Source organism: Cylas formicarius, unplaced genomic scaffold (assembly GCF_029955315.1).
Source record: "Cylas formicarius isolate icCylForm1 unplaced genomic scaffold, icCylForm1.1 PGA_scaffold_2__14_contigs__length_35257938, whole genome shotgun sequence".
NCBI lineage: Eukaryota > Metazoa > Arthropoda > Insecta > Coleoptera > Brentidae > Cylas > Cylas formicarius.
The window spans coordinates 30,959,972-30,967,516 of record NW_026844319.1 but is presented as its reverse complement, the minus strand read 5'-3'; the positions used below and the strand labels follow the sequence as shown (position 1 = coordinate 30,967,516).

Here is a 7,545-nt window from a genome sequence, read left to right as displayed (position 1 = left end):
ACCATAGACAACATTGGACTTTTTATTTATTGGCGTGGTGTCTTTTAGTTGAGAATAGAATGATCTGAGCATTCTAACATTATATTTTGCGATCTTGATATTTGAAGGTTGAAAGAGTCGGGCAAGTGATGGCGTCAATTTTTTAATAAACATGGGTTTACCAAATTTAACTTCTAAATTGGTCGGCCGATCCTCCTGCACCTGACGTGGTGGGGAAGGTCCTGAAGTGTAGGCCTCACAGAATAAGAGTTTATTAATTAACCTGATGGGGTATTTATTGTCTACAAGCAGATTTCTCAGTAACAGTAAGTTTATTAATTAACCTGATGGGGTATTTATTGTCTACAAGCAGATTTCTCAGTAACAGTAAGTTAGGGCGTATCAAAGAACAGTGACAGATCCTTTTAATTCGATTTTTTAAACCCAAAACAGCATTAATTTTTTGGTTCATGGGATGGTAGGAAGAGAACTAGATATATCTACCAGAGCTGGATACTTTACGATACCAATCTGAATCGTCCGAATAGCTTTTGAGTCTAAGAAACCAGTAGACCGTTGTACTGTCCTTATTATTCGTTATTTTATAAACAAAAATATCGTAATCCAAATTGAAACGCTTGACTTGGTTCACTTAAAACTAAGTGCAAACGTACAGACTGGGATATTCGATACGCTCATTTTACTTTAGTTTGCAGGAAACAGCTGGCGTGCGTTCACCTGTTGGAGTTAATTTTGGAAATCTGGAGTATTCCAGTAAACACATTCTCGAACAAGAAACACCCACTTTTGCGCACGGATTACATCCTCACTAGTGGCTATTGCCATTGAGGAATAGAAAAATTCCATTGTAGCAACAACTGGCGAAATATTAGGGGAATTTCAAAATGTTTGAATATTAATTGTAAAAATTAGTGAATATTATTATTAGTAGTATTAGTATTGTTTAATAAAAAAATCCGAGCAAAAACTGGCCTATATCTTAGTGCTATTTTGCTCTACAAATGACAAAATTCATAAATATGGAGGAAAGTACCGTATTTTCCAGTATATTTTTACAGGGACGCCTATAAGAAATAGAATAAATTACTTTACAAGCTGAAAACAAATAAATAAATATCCTCCTTGATTTACGATACACATTTGAATAATCCTTAAAATTTTTGAATGACTTCGTGAATATAGTGAGACCCAGATTTGTTCTAAAATTCTTGGTCTATAGTACATAGCTATATAAGAAGTCAAGAGGTGAAACGTCTGCACTATTTGGTGGCCATCCATATCTACTAAATGGATGAACATATACGAGTTATTCTAAATATTTCTATCCTTTAAGGTCACCGTTCCCAATTACAGGCATAACTATTTGTTTGATTTGTTGTTAAACATTCCATTTGTGGTAAATGTCAGTAGGAATTGTGTTTCACCGATTTAACTGATTTAAATTTCCTGTCCTCAATTTTATTTACTCAAATTTTGAATTTATAATGTTCCGAAACCGAATGGATTTTTGTACAACTTACCTGAAACAATTGCCGAGTTAGGAATTTACTTCTTCTAAATAATAAAATGTTTTTCAAAGTTTTTTTCTCATAATGAAAATTATTATATAAAATATAATATATTATAAATATATAATATAGGCACTTATATGCAGATAGGATGTAAAAATTTGTACCTATTTATAGGCATTTATTATATTCTGCACTTTAGCTACCTCAGCTCTTTTTTGTAAAAATATTTTGAGAAGAAACGATGACTCCAAGCCAATATAAAATAACTATAAATGAACCTGCTTGAGGCCTTTGTGCCGAAATATTCAAAATGACACTGGAAGAAGCACACAAACCGAGTCATCAAATCAGTATTTTCGAAGCAACGTGGCACAAATAAACAAGGAGTCATAAACATGTTTCCTCCTTTGGATCCCATAGTCATAAAATGAGTTTACGGACGATGATTGTCGACGAGTTCTATTTTCGTCGTTATTTGGGAATCGGGTCGTTTTAACTCGGAATAAAATCCGAAAATTATTCATTTATTTATACCGCAAAAAAGTGTTTGAGTCACAGCCTAAATATTTTCCCGAAGGTGGGTGTTGGACCGCTGCCAGCACGGCCGGTATGTGTGTTATGTGTCGGGCGGTGTTGCATTGGGTCTTTTTTTTTGAAAATTTCGAAATTCTGACAGCAACAAAATCACATAACGTCCCTCGTCGTAGTTGCATATGTCTCAGTTTTGCGCATCCATATCCTAAGACTCAGGAATTATTATTAAAACCGAATTGTGCAGGTTTCTGCCTCACAAAACGGCGTTGTTTGGCGGTTCGCCCACAGATGTCGCTAAATGTAACATGATTGCTGTGAAAATATACTGCCCAGGGTCACCAACTTAACAGCACACACAATTTCGGATTGCGTAAAATTAGAATGTTTGCAGAATAGCCATTGCTTTTGTTGTTATAATTAAATAAAAATATATATTCTCTTGCGTTTTTATATTGCAATTCACTAATACAAACCATCTGGCCCATTAGCTCAGTTGGTTAGAGCGTCGTGCTAATAACGCGAAGGTCGCGGGTTCGATCCCCTCATGGGCCAAATTCTTTTTTTCGCGTTTTCTATGGACTTCTGCCACAGCAGATCATTATTTATTTTCTCCATGACGTTACTTGCTGTAAGTAACTAAGGCTTAAAGCAGGAATAGAAAATTGAGGTAGGTCATTTAAATAGCATCAAAATTTTGTTTGCTATTATCATATATCATCATCATTACATCATATATCATTTGTTACTATCAAAAAAAGGAACAGAAAATTATTAAATCACTATTAAAATAACATATCAGCTTTTAAAAATTAACCATTACAAACACGTGTCTTATTATAATAAGAGTAACAATAGAAATAGAACTCAACGTATCACTTATTAATAGGCAAATGGAACAGAAATTGAATGTTTTTGTTGAACCCCTCCATAGCATTTAAAGCAGAAAAATATCACATTCCCATTATCTCATCACATTACCTTCATTACTTTATAACCATTTGAAATTTATTTCTGGTATCTGCTCAATTCTCAAGTTTGTTAATATTTTTCTTGGAGCTTCAATTTCGATTTGGTTGATTGAAGATTGTCTAATCTAAAGTCAATAATTGATTTAACGAATACCATACTTTTAAAAAGATGATATACTGTCGCAGTACCATAATTTATAGGTAATAAATAGGAGATAAACTCCAACATAAATTTTCAAAATGAATGTTACCTAACAACTACCCCCAGTTGTCAGATCCCCCAGGATTTTTGACGAATTTGAGTAGGTCATTACATGGCAACCCTGCATTTTAGCCATTATTGATTAATATAACTACTTAAGATATTGCTCAAAAACGCCGCAGTCACTCGGAGTATTTATACATTGTTTTCGATAAGTAAAGAAGAGCTTTATGGATGAGAAGCCTGGGAAGTTACAAAAAGGAATATGGAGCGACTTTTAGTCTAGAAAAGAGCAAATAATAAAGTTTATTTTCGAAAAAAACACTAGGTATCACAAAAATTAGCTTAACACATACAATCAGAGCTAAGAGACGACTAGGGTTGTGCTATGGTACAGATAAGTCAATAAGATCATTCAAAAACTAGACCAGTTAAAATTATATATTGCTTTGTTTTGTAATTAAATGATTTTTAAAATTTTGAGTTTCTTATATACCTGCTGGTATCATAATAATTGTATGAACGTTGTCTTTGCTGTTGTTTTTTTTTTAAATTTCTTTTTTAACGGCTTTTATAATTGCTATTTTGAGACACTTTGAAAAACAGTTCCGCTGAAAGTTCTTATTTATTATATGAGTGAGAGGTTCTAATATTATTTCACAAGATATTTCTTTTAAAGTTTTGCCTTTGATATTGATTTTTTTCGACTTAAGGCTACGTATTGTTTTTTTAACCAAAATCACTTAGAAACATGGTATTTTCTATGTCTTTGATTTTATTAGTGACTCACCAGCTTCATTGGATGGTGTGGATGGTATGGATTATAGAACGTAATAGATAGCTAGAATAAAAGAGGAAGACCTCCAAAAGGCAGGAAAGTTTTTGTACAAGCATGGCCGGCTAGGGCAAACAATTGCATTATGTCAGACTGAAAATCATTTGTGTGGTGAGTGTTGATGTGTTGAAAACGTAACATTAAACAATTGTGAGGTAGTTGTTTACCTTATGAAATGTTTTTTTGTTTTTGTAGAAGGGTGAAACTACTATTAGTAAATGGTTCAGATCCATTTATTTTAGGCATGAACAGTTTAGACCATTCAATCAATTTTACACTTACACTTTACAGCTTTTACACTAAGGAGCAGGTGAAGGCTTTTAAGGAGTACTTCGAATCTGGCTTTGTTTGCTTGAAAATTAAGGGCCCATATTTATTAAAAACGAATCATATTCTGGATTCCATCGACCATCTTAAATTGAAAAGTTTATGCCGGCATGTTTGTAATGCATCAATTCAATAAATTCAAAAGTTGCTCTCTGGGTAAATTCTACACCAATGAAATGGGGCAGACCCATGATCGAATGTATCGAATGTGAACAAGAAACACGAGGAACAAATTGAATGAATGCGTAAATTGCAATTGCAATCAACGTTTCTGATTCAAAATACATTTTTTAAAATTAAAACAATGGTTTTGTTTGTTACTTCTATTACTTTCATTAAAACAGTTGTTTGTTATTTTTAAATTTTGGTCTTTACAGTTCGCACATGGGTTAATTAATATTCTCAGTTTTTATAACTTTACAAGAGTGAGGATCAACTGATTAAAGCAACTTGATGCTGTGGTACTGATCATGAGAACCTATTCCTTTATGCTTTCAAATATTAACAAATGAGTATTATATCTCCATTTTTTGTCCCAACTCTTCAATTTTTTTGGCTGCAAAACTAAACTGTTCCAATTTTCTACAATTTTTAGGCGTTTTCAACCTTTTTCATATTTTGCGTCCTTAAAAGTAAAATAGTATTAGTACACTAACGAAAACGAAGAGCTTAAAAAATGGAAATACACTTTAAAGCCAATAATAACCTTTTAGAATATAGAAAACACTTTAGACAGACACAATACAAAGAGTTTTGCTTATAAAGAAACGTTATTTGCCCTCGGCGCCATATTGTATTTCATTTGACAGCATTGCATAATTGTTAGGTTAGGTTACTACTCCTATTACTTCTAATGGCCAAGTCGCGGTTTCTTGTCAAAAAAGTTGTGCATTGTTTTTCTATCGTGCTCCTGCGGACCACTATGGAACTTTCGGAAAATCGATGTAATTTAATCGTGCATGAACCCTGTATAAAATGTCCTTCACATCTCGTCGAACTTCAAAGTTACAGCAAACACCGGTAAATATCAAAATAATAGCATTTTCGAATGATATCTCACCCCCTGTATAAACGACGGAATCTGAAACTCTCACGACATGATCTACGATACTGTTCAAATAAAGTTATCCCATCTTTAACGGTTTTTCATTCATCGCCAATAATTTAGCCACAAAAACGAGGATATTTTAGATTTTTTGCCCATAAACGACACACCCTGTATATGATACATAAATTGTTCGAAGTAGAGGTTATAGCCCTGGATTTTCCACGCGTCCTGGTTCAAGAATTTTTTGAAAATAGTAAATGGTGTTCGAGAAAATAAGTTTTTTCTGAAACCTTGCAGTGCGCCGTAATAATCAATGACGTCATGGCGTCTTGACAGCCCCCCCGAAATATCGATTCCAAAATGGATTTTTTCAAATATCCCGAGCAGCGTATGTGAACGAAAACCGCAAATACAAAAATTTTAGCTCTTGATACGAGCTATGACACCGTTTGAACCAATTAGCCGTATTTTTTACGATTTTTGATTTGCGGCTAATAATTTACTCTGTAAAAAAACAATTTTTTAGATATTTTAGATTTTTGCCTGTAATTTGAAAATCCTGTATATAATCTAAAAAATGCTTGAAATAGATGTTATTGCACTGGATCTTCTGCGTCTGCCGGTTAAAGAGTTTTGCCAATCGGATGAACGATTATGGAGGAAAACATATTTCTCTGGATCATTAGGGTAGCTTTAATTCCAAGTTTAACTCTACGTCGAAGTACCGGGCCTTTAGTTCTTTAAATACGCTCGTCGCAGCCAGCAGATCGGTAGCCGACGTGTTTCTTCGTCAGTGATCGACGCGACGCCCACGGATGCCGAGCGTCTAGGCCTAAGGCGCCGTCCCAATACGCGTCAGTACCTCCGTTGAAAACTACGATCCGTACAGATAGAAACCGCTTAATTTTTTCCGATCGGACGCACGTGCGTAACACGCCGGCCGCCGTATCGGCCCGATCTGACGCCGCGCGACATTCGTCTAGGTTAGGATTTTTTTTTCAGCGGATAATTTCCATTCGTTACGCGATAATGTGAAAAACAGGTTTTCGCGTGCTATGGCGGCCGCCGTGCGCTTCGTTGTCGCCATTTAAAATTCACGAGTGACTAATTCGGTTTATTGTTGTTCGATGTTTGCGTGAATAACACGCGGCCGCGCGTTCCGCGGTACGTTGCGTTGTTATATTAAACGATCTGCTTGTAAGTAAAAAAAACGACGTAAAAAAACTACGCGACCATAAATGGTGCTTGACTAACGATCTGAGAACGATCGGCGAGCGTTACTAACCTTTTCGGGTAAAAAATGGTCGCATTCGAATGGGATATAGTATTACCTCCCGTCCTTAACCTCAAATTGGTCGCAAAAGATCTCCTACTTACGTATTATTCAAATAAACTTCAAGGTGATAACTAACTTTGCGAAAGAAATCTAACATCAGTCCAAAACAAACCTCCAAAACACGACCTCTCTTACTCTAGCATCCACCACCATACGCATCTCAATACCAAGAAACATCAAACATGGTTGACAACTAATTTCGCTACGTAAACCTAACCTCAATGTAAATGTGCAGCATATGATCTCAGTTTTCAAAAATAAGCAAAGTAAAGCACAAAAGGAAACGTTAAAACCGTAAAAGATAATGAAATATTGTAGATTTTTTGTAATCGAAGGCTACTTTCTTTATTCAGATCGTATTAACACTATACCGGCCGTTTAGAAATCCTAATTACGTACGGCGCTTGCCGAAACATTGTCCTGATACCTAACTACCGAATACCGTCAATGCTCAGTGATGTTGTTATAGCTGAGAGCCGGCATATTTTATTTTAAAGTAGGATATAATATTAGGGCTATTTGATTTCAATTGAAAAAACCGGTTTTATTTTTTCGATGGGGGGCAGGGGGGCGAAGTCGGGGGGGCTATCTCGGAAACGGTACGACCTGGGGGGTCGGGGTTCTCGCCATCGAATTCAGAAAAAAATCTCGAGGAGGAAGCGACCTCAAAAAATCGCTTTTGAGGAGGTAGCCCTTTTTCGGTTTTTCGAGGTTTTCGGAGTTATTTGAGGTCGGATCGGGGCGCGGACGGTATATTCGCGTAGAGGGGCCCGAGGCGCACCGG

At 35.6% G+C, this 7,545-nt stretch overlaps 1 non-coding gene across 1 annotated transcript; it reads left to right on the top strand.

Moving 5' to 3' along the window:
• Positions 1 to 2,523: 2,523 nt before the first annotated feature.
• On the top strand, positions 2,524 to 2,597 carry Trnai-aau (transfer RNA isoleucine (anticodon AAU)). The gene has a single exon. It is a non-coding gene; the product is annotated as a tRNA-Ile (tRNA).
• Positions 2,598 to 7,545: the final 4,948 nt, after the last annotated feature.